The following is an 18582-nucleotide window of genomic DNA, read 5'->3' on the forward strand; positions in this document are numbered from 1 at the left end:
TTCTTCCGGCTACGTAAATAGGTCCTCGATTGGCGGCGGCCAGTCGGAGATTCGTTGGAATTAGATCTTCCCGCGTAAAGCCCATTCTTTCCCAAGTTTGTATCGGCATCACACTCACTACCGCTCCTGTGTCCAGAAGCCCTGTGACTCCGATTTTTGTTCCGTTGGCGTCGAGCAGATGTGCGGTCACATTTGCTTCATACCCAATGTGTACTGCGTCTTGTTCCATCATGGCGTCATGGCCTATCCTGCGGACTTTGAGTTCCTCCTCACCCAAATTGATCTGCCCCATTTGGTCATCATCTGTTGTTACATAAGTCCTGGTGTAGATACTGATTCCATCCACGTTCAGCATCACTTGATACGGCCCGTAGACCTCTAGGTAGCGTCCATGAAGTTTCTTCATGCGAGGGCCACCCGTCGTTAGTAGTGCTCGCACAGCTCTCGACTCGGTGCGTGGCTCCACCTGCCTCAGATAATCTGCATATGTGTCCAAATGCATCAAAGTGAACTCGCATGGTTCACTCAGATTCCTGATCACCTGGTGTCCAGCCACTGAGATTATCGACTGTATCTTGCTTCCTTGCGGCACCATGCCGAACCTCTGACCAGAGATCACATTAAGTTTCTTGCTCAAACTGCTTGGTGCTTTAGTTTCTTCGAACTCCGTTGCTTCGAAGATATTCAGTTGCTCCTGAAGTTTCTCATTCTCCAGTTCAAGTTTCACTTTTTGTTCTATCTCTTTCGTCACCAGTTCCTGCTGCACTCTATTTAGAGCATCCCTCGCGGCTGCCCTATAATCGATCTTGAAGTCATCAGCCGCAGTTGCTGGTTCCGGTTCACGTGTCTCCTCTGTTACCGCTTGCATTTTCTTTGCCGCCAGCTCTTGAGGTTTATCCTTTCTGCGTGCCCCCGCTTCACTCAAAAGGCGAGCCTTGCTGGCTTTCACTCCTGACAAAGCTTCTTCATGTCTTGGATGCTTGATGTCTGCCACTGCATCCCAGAATTGCGGACAATCTGATTTAAAATGACCTTGCAAGTTGCAAAAGAAACACCTCGGGCCGAATTTCGCAATTACTCCTCTCATGAAATCCTCATGGTCTAATTCTGACGCATCTTCGTCCTCGAGGCTAAAGCCTATTGTTTTCATGCCTTGTTTGTAAGTTGGGCATTCTGACACATGATGGTCCGTTGAACTGCAATTGGCACAAGAGCGTCTCTTGTCCATATCATCCCTCGGTTTGTACCAATTGTTCCCTTGGTTTGCTGGTCCGTTGTTAAAAATGCCATAATTGTTCTTGTAGTATCCAGATCTCGAAGGAGGTTTCAACAAAAGATACTCTTTTGACTTGAGCCTCAACTCCTTTGGTGTTGGCGCATTGGTTGATAGTGGTGTGTAATGCGTTGCTAGCATCGTTCGAAGTTCATCATTCTCCACACCATCGATGAATTTTGAGGCTACGGCCAGGTTCATCCTTCGGTTTGACTCATCCGGTTGGCTGCGTCTTCTCAGCATTTCCAAGTCATCGAGAAACTTGTCTATCGTTTCATCTTCTCGTTGCCTCCGTTTCTCGAAGCGCATCATCGCTTGGTGCCCCTGCACCCCTGATCCGAAACGGTTTAACAAGATTTCGCTGATCTGTGTCACGCTGATATTGCTTCTTGGCCATGACACAGTTCAGGGCTGTCCCTTCCAAGTTGCTGGTGAGCGCACTGCATTCCTGTCTCTCCGACAAGTCCTCTTCCTCGAAATGCAGCTTCATTACCTCTATCCAGGTATCAATACAGCCATCAGATTCATCTTTATAGCATCTTGGTTTCTTAAAGACTCTTCTGGACTTCTCACTGCGTTCATTGGTTCTGGATAACCTTGTAAGGAATGTCTCCAAAGACCTGTTTAGGGGTTCAAATGCTGTGGCCATTGCCGTAGCATCCCTTGAGTGTCCCGCCTGAGTGTCCTCACACCTTGTCAAAGGCTCTGTATGCGGTGCATACCTGCATTCCGAATCGCCGTGAGTGTTTCCCGCTTGGCCCACATGACTCCTCCCCGGGCTTGCATGCCCCCTGTTACCGGAATCACTTCTCCCAGTCGCATGTGTGCCTTGCGTTGGTCGTTCATTAGAGGTCTGTCTGTTCCCCGTTGAACTTGTTCTACTGTTCGGGCTACATGTTCCATTACCCCTTGTGGCACAGCCTGATGAACTGCCCCTGCCTCTAGTGGATCCATACGTCTTCCTCTTTTGATGTTCATTGAAGTTCACCCTCGGCTCCCTGCTGGGACCTCCCGAGTTCGGTTCTCCTTCTTTTGGTCCACTCTTGCTGCTTAGTAGCCCGTCCAACCTATCCATGATAGCCTGAGTTCGCCTCTCCATCATCGCGTCTATCTTTGTGTCAAGAGTCCCAAGAGACTGCTCTTGCTGCACTCTTAACTTCTCCATGTCGTCTCTTAAGCGTAACTCTCGCTGTTTCGCTTCTCTTGTCATTCGCGACAAGTTCTTCGCCATATGCTCGTCCGTTCTTTCTTTCAAGCGTTTTTCGCTCCTGCCAACTTCTTGTCTATTGCGGTTTATTTCTTCCCGCAGACTCTCTCTTTCAATGTGAACTGCCCTTTCTAGTTCACTCATTCTTATGGACATCTGTTCATTTTGTTCTCCTAAACTGTCCACTATGTTGTTTAAGGCTTCTTCTAGTGCTGCCCCGTTATCCACGAGTGGCGTCACTAGTGGCGGTGTAACCCTGTCGGTCCCAAGTCGCTTCGTGCTGGTCGAGATCCGGGCCTTGACTCTCTGCCTCGACGTCTTTTCATTATCTACCTCAGGATCCGCCAATGCGTTGCCTAGCCCTCTGTTTTTACTCTCCCCAGTTTGCAACTCTGAATTTTTCATAATCGCGAAGTCTCTTGACTGGCCCGGTGTGTTTACCTCTTTGCTTATCGTTCTCACTACACCAAATTTGTCCATGGTTCCAGTCTCTCTTCCGACGTATGCCTCATTCTCCTGGGTCGAACTATTGAGGCTGATTTGAGATCCAAAGTCCACTTGCTCTTTTTCGTCCTCCTCCTCCTGGGATTCACCTTCATTTCCTGCGCCCCCTCCCATGGTGAATGGAACGATGTTTCCTAAGGTGTTCCTCATTCTTTCTGAGAACGATGATGACGTTGTTTGTTTCTCAGTTCCGCCTGCCATCATAGTGTTGTCTGTTGGAGATCTTCTAGTTGCCGCTATTTCAGTTGAGATGTCGGACAGTTCCGACATCTCCTCTCGATCCAATGTCCCGGTGGAAGTGGCAAAATCATGGCTTTGTTCTACCGGAGTAGATTCACTCGCCAGCCTTCTTCCTCTCCCATCCAGTCCATGTACTTCCTGGTTGTCATTCATAACTTGGTCTGTTTTGACCTCCACTACCAACATTTCTTTTCTCTCTTCTGAGGTCTTCTGACTTCTCGTTTCAACCATTCTGCCGGAAACCGTCTCCCCTTTGTCGGTCCGGGCTCGTTTGATCCAATCCACAAAAGGATCGGTCATCGTTTTTCTTTGCTTTTCAGGTATGAATTTCCTAGAGCTATTACCTCGTTTAGGTATCCTTGACTTGTCTAGACTCATTCTCTATTTGTCACTTCTTAATGCCTATACACTTAATTCGATTGCTAGTGATCTTATAGTTTGACTACCAATAATAGTGACACAGCACAATAAATTTCACAAGATTCTATAAAATAGTGACCACGAATCCTTGTATGTTATCAGAGTACAGTTTGTATATAACATTCGCCCAAATACTACACAGCGACGGAGCGTAGAAAAAGTACCTATTAACGACTGGCAGGCGTCAGTTACCTTAATCCTACTCGTTTTTCACCGTCTCGACCTTGCCAGTTGATTTTCTGGTCTGTTTAGGGCAAAGTAAAAAGTTACCATTTTTAGGCCATCAGTCAAACGACTTTTGATCAGCTTTCGTTTACATGCGAACACAACCACATAGCTGAGTCTCGGATCCTCAGACTACGTGATTGTCATTAAAAACACGGCTCGAACAACCTATTTTGTGTGACAGTTCTATATTAAATCCATTGGAGATGGATTGACCCTTTCCTCTTTCTAGCTACTCATATTCTAAAATATCAAGTTACACCGGTGTTAAATTAAAGTTTCACGACTCCCAAGTAGCTATATAATCAGTTTCATACAGTCCCTTCACATAAACAGTCTCTGGGGGACCAAGCCTCCGCTCCCGTGATATTCCAACGATAACGCTCTTTTTTCTCCTAATTTGCGTCCCGGGAGGGTTCCGTGGAATACTCCTTCCCCACTGAAGCTTCCTTCTCCACTAATATCTGCTGATAAGGGTCTTATCGTGCGTTGCTGCCACGATAAGAGGCTTCGTATTTTCCGTCTCTTGTACGACTGTTTTTCACAATATTTGTCGTTGTTCTGATTTTCCTAGTTCTTTTGGTCAAAATGGCCGTTTTTCGTATTTCTGAGAAATATCAACTTGAAAATCGAAATTTTAAAAATAAATATTCCAGAATATTTCGACCCTCCTTTCAATACTTTTTCGTTAATAAGGCCTTTTTCTTTCTTTTTCATGTCCCCGGAAGGTTGCGCTGTGCCATCTAGCAGAATGGCACATACTCCCCGGACAGTCCCCATCAATATCCCTATTGATCGCATAACACCGGGTTATCGTCAAGTAGTTATCCAGTTTTCTGTAATCAATCTTACAAATCGCATAAGAAAATGAAATTTATCTACCCCACCTCAACTCACTACGTGTTCACAAATGGCATCGTACTACATCTCACTGCCTTTCAACATTTTCACAAAATTTGCACCATGAGGAGTGTCCTAGATAAAATTTCTTTTCTGACTACTTACGTCGTCTTGCCATAAAATTTCTTTTCGCTCTTTGTGATTAAAAAGTGGGACGTGGCACGGCCACGCACCCGTTAAAATTAACTTAACGTCACTCACCAAGTATAATCAGTTATTTATGCGGTCCTTTCAATATTAAAACTAAGAAACTCTGTGGCTAGGAAAGTTATTGAGTTATCCACCCTTCTCGAGCGAGTTTACTCAATCTTACCATGTCGCCACACAGTGAAATTGTGTCTTACACAGGTTAAAAACTTCAATCGTGTTTAAATAGGTAAATATACTCACCTATGTTCTATATATACATACATAAATAATCATAACTAAAATTTCTTTTTCAACAATTTAACAATTGTCAAAGTTTGGTTTGACCAAACTAAATCAAAACAAAAATTTTCACAAGTTCAATAATCAAAACTTGGTTGATTGGTTTAAGTTTTAGCACACAAAGACAATCAAGTTTTCTCTCCTTCTCTTCTCTTCTTCGTTCATCTTCATTCCATCACTTCTCCATCTTGATCTTCAGCTTCGCTGTCTTCCAATACTTTCTCCAGCATGTCCATGGAGTTGCGGGCCGTGCCCCAACTCTCCTGTTCCAACAGCCTCGGTTTGCAACAAGGTATCAAGTCAACATTAACCTTTTGCTCCCGGTTCCTGCAAAAGCTGTTGTGAAGACACAGGCTCACGTTTCGTTCTAGGTCAGCTCTTAAGACCTCTTTCTTATCATCTTCAGTTACACAAGGCGCTCCAGCTACTCGCTTCACCGCCGTTGTGACCGCGTTTCTGTGCGTCAGGAATGCTCTCTTATAGGCTCCTGGTCCTATATCTAGCTGGAAAGATTGATAGGCTTCCGTGTTCCTCGACATGTGACGCTTCGCGCGTTCATACATCCCTGCACGGAACCAAGGCATCAATCTTTGCCTTGACCATATTCTTTCAATGGCTTTAGGTATTCTCAGAATCTTGCAGGTGGTTCTGAAAAGATCCAATTCATGACTCATCTTCACGTTGCTCAGCTGTTCAGGAGTCGGCACGGCCGTCTCCTGTTCACTTGTGTCCGCGTTAGCCTCCAGCCGTCTCACTGCCAGCATGGCACTAACCACCACGATTGACACCTGTTGATTCTGATCGGGCAACCCCGTGGAGTACAACTCCTCCATGTCCCATACTAGCATCAGATTCCCGCGTTTGGGGTACCACAACGTCTGCGCCAAGCAGTGGCAAGGATACTCTCCATGGGTTCTCACTATGTTCCTTCGGGTCCGATACCCTGAGGCTCCCAGCAACGGTTCCACCTCCATCAGAATTCTGTGTAAGTCGTCTTTCTCTTCTATGGTGGGGAATTCAGTGGGTAACGCTCCACTCGCTTTCTGCTTCTGGAACTCACTCACATTGCCTTCGTTTAATCTCAGAAACTCTTCACCCACTACGTCTTGCAACTCGCCTTCAGATCTCTTCGGGACTGCCCGAAAGATCTTCGCCAATAAATCATGTGACCTCTCCGACATTCTGGCCAACCTCACGCACTTTGGCATAGAGAAAAGTTGGTCAATCAACACCTGCTGTGTCCTTGCATCCATCACCACCATGTGTGTAGGATATCTACTACTGCAATATGGTGCGGAGTTTGAACCCACCAGATATTTTGAATCAGTCGGTTTATGATAGGCCTCACTATCTTTCAGATTCATCTCGTTCTCCAGAGCTTCTCTCCAGCCTCCGATCTTCTGCTCCGTTTGCAATGCTCCAGGGAATACTTCCACGCTGAGGGACGTCACTAGCTCATGGGCACGCTCCAGGCGCTCAAGCGATTCAATCGAACTCGTCATGCTACAAAATCCCAAGGCTGTGATCAAATTTACATCCGTCACCCCATGACAGTCCGCGACCAACTCCATACCACTCTTATCCGACATGCTCAATCTTCCGTACAATCGTGCCAGTTGCCGATGCTGCTCGCTCAGCGGAACTAGGCAGTGTCCCAGGTTACAAACATGTCCTTCCATCCCACTATGTTGAGCCAAGCATGTGCCTTGCTTCAACCAATTGCTCGATGGACCTTCCTCGGACAGCTCCGTGGATGGGTTGCTCTTCCGCTTCGTCAGCCTCATGGCCAGCAGATGATGTATCATGGCCAGATCATGTAAACTCGCGTCATCATCTAGGTCTAATGTGGTATCCGCCGTCATGTCCCAGATTAAACCGGCGTTAGGATGAGGACACCAAGAAGGCTTCATGAGTTCCCACATCGTCACTAGACTGGTTTTCAAGGGACCGTCCCAAGAACCACAATCAAAACTCACTTGCCCCCTTAGCTCGGGAACCGAGGGTTCGACCACTCGTTCTTCCAAGATAATTCCCAGCTTGGGTTGTTCCACCATCAGCATCCCAGTTTCTTTAATACGTTCAACCCAGAAATTGAGTACTATGACTTGCTCATAGTCGAAGTACGCTTCCCTGGCTTCTTCATTCACGAAGGGATTATACGCCATCCCCGGTATGCCAGACACATATTGGAACGACTTCAGTTTCCCTAGTGTTGCAAACTCTTTTTGTCCTTTGACTGCTTCAATCAACTCCCGGCTCACTTTCAATTCTTTGTTGGAATATCTTCTCACTTCTTCCAACTTGCGATAGCTCTCCATGTCATTCGACTCCTTGTTTGGTACAGTCAACGGCATGTCCTGATACAGTTCCAGGAGTGCCCTAAGGAAGTTCCTTTCGCAATCAACTCCCTTTTGCCGAATGATCTTTATACATTCTCCCAAAACAGGAGTGGGGATACGATCCACCACGAACCTGACAAAGCAAAGGGCATCCTTACGCTTAGCCCATGCTATCGCAGAATCGTCTTTTGAAATCAACGCTCGCAGAGCTTCCATCAACTACAGCTCCTGTTCCCGTGATTTCGAATCATTACTGGCTTCATACTCCGCCTTCTTGATGCCCATCAGGCACCAAGCCAACCGTACTTGCAGATCAGTTCTCATGCAAGGATGAGCCAGGTATGCTGCCACCGTAGCAGGTGCATGCATCAACTCGTCGAATTATCTCTGGAGGGCCGCCCTCCAGGAGATTTCTAGTAGCTTTTCCAATCCAACTTCGTTCGCTTCAGAGGACATTACCGTGCCGTATTCTTTTCGATTTAAGTTTGAATTCTCCGTGAGCTCTTTCAGATATTCCTGCATGGCTCGCTTCTGGCTCCAAGCCATCAGGTGCCCTCTCGCTGAGTTTCTCGCTTTCAACATCTCCACATAACCTCCTGCTGGATCTCCCATGTGGACTGATTCCGGCACAGTGACTCGACTGTACTCGACCACGTCGAGTTGTCCTTCCAGCTTCAGCTTGGCTATGTTGGTCCGCGAGGGCCTGTAATCTTCAAGTCCTCCAAATCCACATTGACTGATGATCTCCATCTCTAATTTAGTGTCTGCCAGGGTTCGTGCTGTTTTCTTTGATCTTACGGCAGTCGTGGTCAGACCTGCCAAGAGCATAGGGGGTATCAGATTCTCTTTTTCTTCCCCTGTCAGCGTTGCACTATCTCCTTGCCCGCTCTCGCCTGAATGACCTGCGCTCGTTAGAGAGGTCACCACTGCGCTGGCTCTCGACTTCACCACTCTCGGGTTCATGGCTCGACTTCCTGTTATCCATTTTAGTCGCTTCAGCCCCTTCCTGGCTCGTCTGACAGGTAATTTCTTTGCAACCTGCTGATCATCGGCACTGTCTTCTGTTACTGACTCGGTCAGAACATCCGACTCCATGGAGTTCACTATTTTCTCCAAGACCTCACGCATGATGTGCTGGTTCAATCCCACCTTCATTATGGACTGCGTCCCATATCGTCGTATCACGTCCCATGATCTTTCCATGAAATTCACTCGGCTCCAGGTTGCCCCTGTCTTGCCTTCTAACTCACTTTGATATCTCACCCATTCCTCTTCCGGCAGCGTGCTCAGGAAGGATACCCTCATTGATTCTTCAATTTTTCTCCTCCTTGGTGACTCATGGAGCAATTTCTGCGGATCCCTGCTTCGGCATTCTCTCGCCTGGCTTATTGGGTCTATCGGGGATAAGTCGGCCGACGCCTCCTTTATAGGGGACATGAAAGACGATGGCGTCATTAGCAACAGACTCCCATCGACTTCCCCATCGTCGTCTTCACTAAACCGGTATTCTAACAAGTCTCTCTCCATCGCTCCCAGATCTGTCTCACCCGGTTTTCCCGTCTTTCCCTCGATGTCGTCGTCGTCATCGTCCTGATCCATCAATTCATCATCACCTGCATCAGGTTTCGGCCTGGGTCCTGAAGGTCCTTGTTGTGAGTCTATGCCCGAGTCCGGCCGAGCCGGTACGGTCATGTCACCTGCGTGATAAAACAACTCATCATTCACCAGGAATTCCACAGACTCCTCGCCATGTGGTGCCAGGTCCTCTACTGTTATATACGAGCCTCCTCTGCTCTCCTTTGCCACTTCCATCATCACTACTTTCACTTCTCGTGACCACTTCAGTCTTGACCAATCGTCTGTGGGAGAATACACTTCGTTCCACATTTCGGCCGAGACCTCTGGTCTCCTGGAAGGTAGTGCCTTGATCTTCTTTCTACTCCAAGCATCAGGAAATGAGAAGTCAAACATGTGCGCGGCTGCAACATTCCAGCCGATGAAGCGCGGCTCCATCCCTTCACTCCACTTCAACATTCTCTTCTCTGCGTCGCGAGCTGCTCCGATGCGAGGGGCAATGATGGGAGATGTGACTCCCAACAACATCCTCCTTATCGGTGGATATCGAGGGCATTGGTCCGGCAGCGGCCTGGACCCGGAAAGCCACGCTTGCTGGTTCTCTTTAGCGTGTGCATAGGCTTCTGGTAGGAGTGGCACTCCCATGGCCGCTCCCGTATCCTTCACTACTGGTCTTAAGTTCCAAAGCTTCGGGTTGAACTGGATGTGAGAAAGTTCCTCACGGCCCATTCGGCACTTGAAGTGGTTGTTGAAATCCATCAACATCCATCCTGGCTCCGCTATTCTTCCGAACAGCCTATCGTCTCTGGCCAGCCCTCTCAACTCCCTCTGTTCTACCCAGTTCAGCACAGAACAGTCCACGACTGAGACCAGGTTGACGTATAACACCGAATTCCTGTATGCCTCGACTTGCACGTCCGGGAACACGAAAGACATCACCGGTCCATACACCACCGTGACGAATTCCCGCAGTCCGTGAATCAGAGCCAACGGATCGATCCGCATCATGACTGCCAAATCTGTCAGCAAAAGCATGCCACAATATTGCTTGCACTCACTCGCATCCGTCGCCACCTTATCTTCTCCCGTGACGCTTCTGTTCTGCTGTAAAAGATATTGGAGCAGGAGAGTCCTCCAGTCTTTCATCTTCTTGAGCGAGGCGGTTTCCAACTGTGCATTGAACTCACGACTGGGTCCCTGTAGTTGTTCAGGGTAACGTAACAGCACAAGCAAATCACCCAGTCGACCGTAGGTCATGGCAATCAGGGTCAGGAGTCCATCCAATCTCAAATCTGCCAACGCTTGGGTGAAGAGATTCGCCGGCCCCTTCACGAAATTTTCGTGACCAAATGTCACGTACAAGGCTAACACCAGGCCAATCGATAACTTCCTGATGTCTCTGACAAAACTCGCGATCAAGTTCCGGGATGCCCTAGGATAGCACGTCGACAGGAAGGATGGCGTCCAATCCCACTCCCATTCCACCCAAGATAGCATCCGATCGTTCGTACTGTGCCCTCGTGGCTAGCACGTTAGCTTGGAACTTGTCCAGTGACATCGTGTTTACGTCCTGCATCAGCTTCAACATCATGCCCCCAGCTAACTCCCGGGCATCAAACAAATTTTTCAGATACACATGTATCTCCTTTATCACTGCCGGCGCATGCTCGAACGCGTCCTCACCCAAGGTGCACAGCCTTGGTGACAAGTACAACCATACGTTATTGTGCGGCTTCGTGCGCAAAGCCATTGCCATGAGATCTTCTTCCGCTGATGTCATGTTCTTCCTGACTACCCTGCCCTGCTCATTCTCGGCATGATCCATCTGTCTGAACCAGAGATCATCAGCCACCTGTTGTACTAACAGATGATCGTCGTCCACCCCTGGTCTTAGTTTCAGCAATCTGGCAAAGTTGGACAGCTCCAACCCCAGAACTTCATCTAGCACCAACCGAGTTGTGCTACAATCTCTGAGCCCTTGTATGGCATTCGAAATGTCAGCCCAAACGGCGGGAAGCTCAGATCGGGACGGGTAGTAATTGTCTGGGTCTACTACTCTGTTCGGGGCAGGAATTATTACGTTGAACCTCCCCTCTGCTATCGTCGTGACCATTGTGTATACAAACTGAAGGGGTTCTGGCAATGCAGCGTACCCTGGTGACAACACAAAGACCACCTTCACCACATTATGGGTGAAACGTTGTTTTGCTGCTGCTTCTACCTCAGCCATCGCCGAGAGCAATGTCATTATCGCCTCCCCTATGACCTCGTTGCTCGGGATCGACCCATCCGTCAGACGTGACAATAAGCCCCTGCTTTGCGGATGATAATTTGAGCCTGCAACCACTATCACCTGCGGCTCCATACTGACTACCCTTCGTACACTTATCATCATGCCGATTGCCTGTCCCCAATCCAATTTAGGTGCCGTGAAGAAAATCAAGTCGGGCCAAAAGAGAGAACGAGGCGTATAGAGATAATCGGAACTGGCTACGATCAGATACTTTGCAGCTTTCATCTCTAAGGGATCGTAAGCTGCGAACAGGCCGTCGCCTATTGGGGCCTTCAGTTTCCCATATCTCTGGTCATCTCCATCTACCGTGGTCGTTCGGGGGTAGTCCCTTGAATACTCACCAGGCGTCTGACCAGGTGGTTTAGCGAACTGCCTGTACATTTTACGGTGCTTGTTGTTGGGCTTGTTCTCTACCTGAAACTTGCCTCTTCGAGCAGGTGGCGTCAATTCCCGGGCTCTCTGTCGGACGTCCGTAAGGGACCGCGTGTTCAAAGGTCCAAAGGTATTGTCCTGAGGCAACCCGTTCAAGTCTGCATGTCGGAGCATAGTCGTAGAGCTGAACTGCTCCTGCACTGCCAGCAGCCAATCCACACCTGATATCCGATATAGTCGCGACACCGTGGGGCTTTCTCCGCCAATCATTCTCATCGCGTCCTCCCGACACGTCAGGGTATTCATGTTCAATTTCGTGGACATGTCTGTCTTGTACTGTCCCCAATGACTCGGGTCTGATCGGTTCCAAAGCAGCAGGCTGCCTGGTTCAACTCCCTCCGCAGGCACGGCGCTCGTAGACGGTCCTGCTGCTGAAGCAGGATTTGCCGTGGCGGGCGGATCGTTCCTCCTAGACACGGTCTGGGAGTTATTTCTGTTCTGAACCACTGATCTGCCGAGTCGGCTTTCAAGCGGTTGTGTTCTGGGAGGAGGAGCAGTCCCTAGCCTCTCTCTCACGTTTGAGCTCGGAGCGGTGGGTGCGGCTACAGCCGTCTCCATTGCCAAGGGCCCTAGGCGGTTGACGAGGGATTCGGGCACGCTTGCCCTTATTCTACTTCCTCCAGTCGTTGAGCTGGTCCGAGCCAGAGAACTGGTCTTCCTCGACTCCTGCTCCATTTCCCTCAATTGCGTCTGAAATACATCATTCATCCAGTGTCTCCCTCGTTGGGTGTTGAAATGTATCCCATCTCTGGTAAGCGCAATATGATCAATCATGCGCAGCGTGTTTTCGAGATCCAGAAGTCGCAACTCGCCAGGGTTGTTTCTCACCAGGTTACGGACCATTTCGTTCCACCGTGTCACGTTGCCATTCATGAAATCTGCCACTGTGGTGCCCACCAGCGGGTTTTGTGGTATCGTCCACAGCACCACAAACCTGGGCCTATACTTCTCTTTCAGTTCATTCAGGAGGCATACCAGCAGAGGCTCCCACTTGCACTCGGGAGTCACTGGGGCTCTCGAGACGTCGTTAGTTCCTAGCATTATCACCAGCATATCCAGGTGATCCTCGCTTTGGAATTCCATCATCTTGATGACCTGAGCCACTGAAGCTCCTCCAAAGGACAAAGTGGTCGTCTGACCATAGACGAAGATCTCATTCAGATCCCTCACCAAACTGTCTCCTATGATCAGGTGGCGACTCCCTGGGGGAATCACCTGGTCGCTCGTAGCGGGGTTCCAGCTCATATCATTCAGGCAGGCTCGAGGATGCTCCGCAGCTACTTGCGTGAACTGGTGCCGTTTCATCAGATTCTTCCTAATATCTACCACGCGGGACTTTTGATAGGTTCTGCCATGCGCAGTCCCCGAGGGCACTATCGTGTGGGGTGCTCGCTCCGAGCTATTAGATGACTGATCACGACGCTGGGAAGGAACGATCCTACCCAATGTCCGTCCAGTGGTTCGGCTGATCTCATCCATCGTTGCTCTGGCCACTTGGTTGAACGATTCTTGGAACTGAGGAGCGAGGTAAGTGTCAGAAGGGTCTGGTATCGTGAACCTTTGACTAGAAGCAGACAGTCGTGTCTGCTGAGGAGCCTCGGGCTCTCTCGATGCACGTAAATCCAGAACCTCGGGCCCTCTCGATACACACAGCTCCTGGGCTGTTGTCCCGGGGCGTGTGTCGTTGGATCCCTCCGAGGATCTCATGCTCGCCAGAACTTCCGGTGACACTTGGCTCACCTTCGCCATATACAGCTCCTTCAGGTGCTTTATTTCATCCTCCTTATAAGTCACCTGTAGATCTTCGTATTTCTTCTTCCATTCGTCTCTTTCTCGAGCTATTGCCCTATACTCCTGGAGTTTGGCACACAGCTCGCTCTGATCTTTCTCCTTCTTTTCCACCGTCTCGATCGTCTCCGACGTCTGGATCTCTATTTCACTCACCCTCACTTTCTTCGAAGGAGGAGCAGCTGTAGGGGAGTCGACCGAATGTGACGGGCCTGGCCCATCACGTTGTCTCTTCGCTCCGATGAGTGGCTGCGCCGGTTGGACTGGTAAGGGCATCTCACCTAGCCGGTGGTCCCTCTGCTCGCCTAGTCCTGGCTCACGAGCCAGGTCGTGGCCAGACATTTCTCCACGCCTCCATCTCATCAGTCGATTTCGGCCTCTCTCGGCGGTCCCGGACTCACCGAAGGCCAACATCAACACGACTTCCGTAGGGCGATTCCCTCGACCCTCTCGTCCTAATGCATTGAGGAGCGCGACCACAAACATCGCCAGCCCCGGGTCTTCTCGTGTGAAATCACAATCGATCAGCCGCTGATAGATCTCGTCTAGAGTCGCTCCTAGACTCGCTGAGAGGAATTCCATGAGTTCGTTCGTATCACCCATTTCTTATCGTGTTGATTCTTGCTGTCGTGTAGTGTCTTCCTGTCTCGTTTCGATTCAATGGATTCAATAAACAATTTTTGATCAATCAAGATCTAAAAAAATAAGTCGCGACTTAAAACCATCATTTTTGGACACAACATCATTCAACTCTTTAAAACTCTCCATTGAAATTCTCTTCTTAATTCTGATTTAAAAATTTAGCACCAGGGTGGATCGTCCACCTTTATCTTTGTCAGAGTAGCACGAATGAGCGCTGTCACCTTGATGACCTGGAGTACCCCAGGTCTTTTATGACACATCATAACCATCACATGAGACACATCATAACAATAACATAACACATAAACACATAAACATCACACACCTATGCCATCACATAAAAACATAATCCCTAATACTGTACCTAAAACCTAACCTAATCTAAAACTTGACTCTAATTCTTATCGAGTAACTTAATAAAAACCACTTATCGCCGAGCGCAATTCTTAGCATATGCTCAGATAGTATTTTTTATGTAAGTAAACCTCTATGTCAGTCTCTGAAAATATCACATGTACAAGTGCGTACAACTCTCTCGGATGTAGCTTTCCACTATTAGGATCGTATACTGGCAACGAGAGAGAGGTCACTCCTCTCTCAACCAAAAAATCCCTAAGTCGAGTCAAGGTCAATACCAAGCTGTTTGGATCTACGTGTTGCCTATCAGTGGCCTTGGTAACCAGGAAACACAAATATTTCCCTGGTATCTGTGATGCAACAGGGGGCAACAGTATCATCCCTCCCACACCAGGCCTCTGTTTCCATAAAAACTCGATATTCTTATACTCTCTTTTGAAGTCAGCCGCTAGTGCTGTTTTGAAGCTTACGTCCGCGGTTATCGCTATGGCGCACGTGCGTTCCGTGAGTATGAAATCGCTGTCCGTTATGACGATATTGTTCGAATAATGGTTCGGTAGATAAAAATACGATTCAAAGATTCGTCCAAAAGGTGGTTTTTTAGCATTCTCGCCCTCTGTCTCTAGTTCTCCGGTTTCTCTTGCCGATTTCAATTTTTTTATTATCAGATTTTCGGTGTGGGTGAGTCCTACCCCCACTCCCCGGACAAAAATAACCATCGACGTCCCCGTCGATCGCCCAAAGTCTAGGAGATCGAGGTTGGATTGTGGAACACGTAGAGGACCATCTGGGGCGACCCAGTTGGACTCGGTATTGTCATGACTGATGTATTTGATGCCGTCTTTATCGACGTCCTGAATCGTCAGGATCGTCTCTTTTGGATCTGTCGGCAGATCATACAGCCATTCGAGTACGCGCAAGTTCGTTAGTTCTTGCTCATGAATCTGTTTCGCTTCTGGTTCGAACTCCACTTCCGGTTCTGATCGATCGTCGATTCAATCTTGATCCATATCGTTCACCAAGTCGATTTCTTCTAGCATCGCCACTTCGTCCAGTCCCACTAGCGAGTCCATGACATCACTTACCACTATTCTGTCTACAACGAAATCCTCGCCGTACGGATTGTATTTCTTCTGGTTTTTTCCTCTCTTGCTTTGGCGTGTTTCCATAGTGAGAGGAAAGTCAGGCTGTATTCCCTTGTCAATTTCAATTTGTTCCGGGCAGTCCCAGTCTTCCTCGGCATAGGGTAGAGTTTCATCGTCCACCTCTACTCGCTCGGTCAACTCGAGATCCAGTGGTAGGTCGCAGTCATACACCACCTCATTCCCGTCGTTTTTGTCGCGAGTACCCCTTTCATTCACTTCACAAGCAGGATCCACTATCAAATAGTCTCCCTCTTGCATGTACGCTGGGATGCACCAATCATCTGACGAGGCATTGTGTGGTTTGATGTTTTCATAATGAGCTGCTCTTCCAGTGCTCAATCGATAAAAACGACCTCCTTGGTGCACTTCTGTTATCTGAAATGGACCACGCCATTTCTTTAATAATTTCTTGGTTCCCTTTGGTGGAACCATTTCCTGGAACACCCAGACGTAGTCGCCAACTGAGTAGGCCTTCGCATCGGCTGTCCTTTTATCAAACCTCCTTTTTTGTCTAATTTGCGCCTGTTGCGTATTCCTCCTGCATAAGTCATTGAGGTCCTGCTGTCTTCTAATAACATCCCGCACGTACGTCTGCGGTGCTGTCCTCTTCCCCTCATATTCAGGGTAGAAAAACGTCAACGGGAGCGCTTTTTCATGACCCGTTAACATCATGTGCGGACTTATTCCCGTGGTGGAATGCTCCGTGCTGTTGTAAGCACCCATCACTTGCGGCAAGTGCTTGTCCCAGTCATCCATGTAACGCGAGCAGTAGACTCTCAGCATGGATACCAGTGTGCGGTTTTGCCTCTCGACTATGCCATTCGTTTGCGGGTGATAAGTGGTCGAGTGGGCCTGCGCTACCTGCGACCTTTTCATCAACTCCTTCGTGAGATCACCCACGAATGCTTTGCCATTGTGCGATTGGAACGTGATGGGGCAGCCATGCCTCGCTATCCACACATTTATCAAATGATCACATCTTTCTTCCGCCGATGCTGTCATGCAGGGTGCTACTTCCGCATACTTCGTAAAATGGTCGATCATTACCAGCACCTGATTATAGCCCGTTGCTGTCATGCAGATTTTCTGATGATCAATTTGCACCACTTCATTGAAACCTGACGACTCTATTGACTGTAGGGGGAACCTTAGTTTCCTGGGATCCTTCGCCTGTTGACATGACAGGTATGCGGCGATCCACTTCTCACAAGCCTTTTTCAATCCCGGCCATTCGAATCGTTTTTGTATCCTGTTATACACTTTGTCCACGCCTTGATGGCCCATCTGATCATGTGAGCGAAAGAGCAATTCGGTCTGGTACAACTGTGGTAACACTATTGAATTGTATTTGTCGCTTGCAGGCAACGATTCCGTCCTTATTCAGGTACAACAAGTCGTTTCGCTTCAGGTAGAATTGCTTCAAGATCTTGTAGCTGTCTTCTTCCAAGTCTCCCTTGTAAGGTGCTCCATTCTCGATCCATCTCTTCAGACTGCTTGTCATTCTATCATTTCGTTGAGCCCTTAGGAGATCCGACAGCCTGTATCTGGCTTTCAAATACGTCTTTAACACGTTCATTTGCCCACTCATTATCTCCGGAGCATGAGCATCGTCCATCAACTTGACACACCATATCTTTTTCAAAGGCGTCGCTTCCTGCACAGATGGTTCCAGATTGGTACGGACGACCGTACCATGTGGCAGCAATCTGGTTGGGCGTTTCGAAACTGCTATCAGCTCGAGCTCGTCTGCGGCATTATCCACCACAGTGCCCTCTTCATCTGAGGTGTATCTGTCCCTGTCTGGATCCTGATGTGTTTCTCGGTCCAGCCCACGCTGCTTCCAGTCTACCAATAAGGAGTGGATTGCGATCTCTGACATATCGGAATTGGAAGTTGTTTCAGACGTGTTGTCCCAGGATTGGGGCCTCGAGTCAACACTTGAGTCGACTGATTTCCCAACATCATATTCCAAGTTGTCTGAGAAGTTTCTCGACTCCCCGGATAAAACTCTGTCCATCGGTCGCTTCAAACCCGACTCCCCGGACAAAATTCTGCCCCTAGGTGGTCTCGTCAACCTCTCCCCGGACAAGTCGTCCTGCACGGGCTCAAAGGTGTCTGACTCCTCAGACGAGTCGTCCTTGACTGGCTCGAAGGTATCAGACTCCCCGGACATTGTCTCGTCCACGGACGAACAATCTGGGCTCGGCTCGTATTCTTCTTTTGCGTCCGTGAAATGCACTCTCCTCGTGAAGCTAGATTTCGACCTGATCCTGACTTCCTCAGTAGTTTGGTTCTGATTCAGTGTTCCATATTCAGTGAACGAAGTGCTCAACAAGACCTCCTTCGGCATCGAGCTCACCAGCTGGTTGACAATCGACCTGCAATCCCGTTCAACGCCTCGGCTGCGAATGGACACTGGCCTCTTCTCTGTTCTCTCGGTGACAGTCAACCGCTGCATGGTCTCCATCCATTCACGATCATGCCTATCCACTTCCCTGTCCAACAAGTCACGGAGCTTTCCCATGACGTCCAGCGCCAAGTTCACCGTCCTGTTCAATAGAGCCATGCTGTTTATACCTAATCTGGTAAGTTCTTGCTGCACCAAGTTGGATCGAACTAGCAGATCCAACGGAACGGGCTCGCCTCTGGCTAAAAGCTTTATCTCCGCGGCCGTCTCCACTGGAAGGTCAGGGTGTCCGGGTATAGGATGCCCTGACTTGTCTAACCACCTAGTAAGTGGCAGTTTGTCGTAGGTTTCTTTGTCCAGAAAGGAAAACCCGTCTTTGATCTCTGATTGGTTAGCCTGTTTATCC

The sequence above is a fragment of the Symsagittifera roscoffensis genome, chromosome 1 (assembly GCF_963678635.1).
Source record: "Symsagittifera roscoffensis chromosome 1, txSymRosc1.1, whole genome shotgun sequence".
Classification (NCBI taxonomy): Eukaryota; Metazoa; Xenacoelomorpha; order Acoela; family Convolutidae; genus Symsagittifera; species Symsagittifera roscoffensis.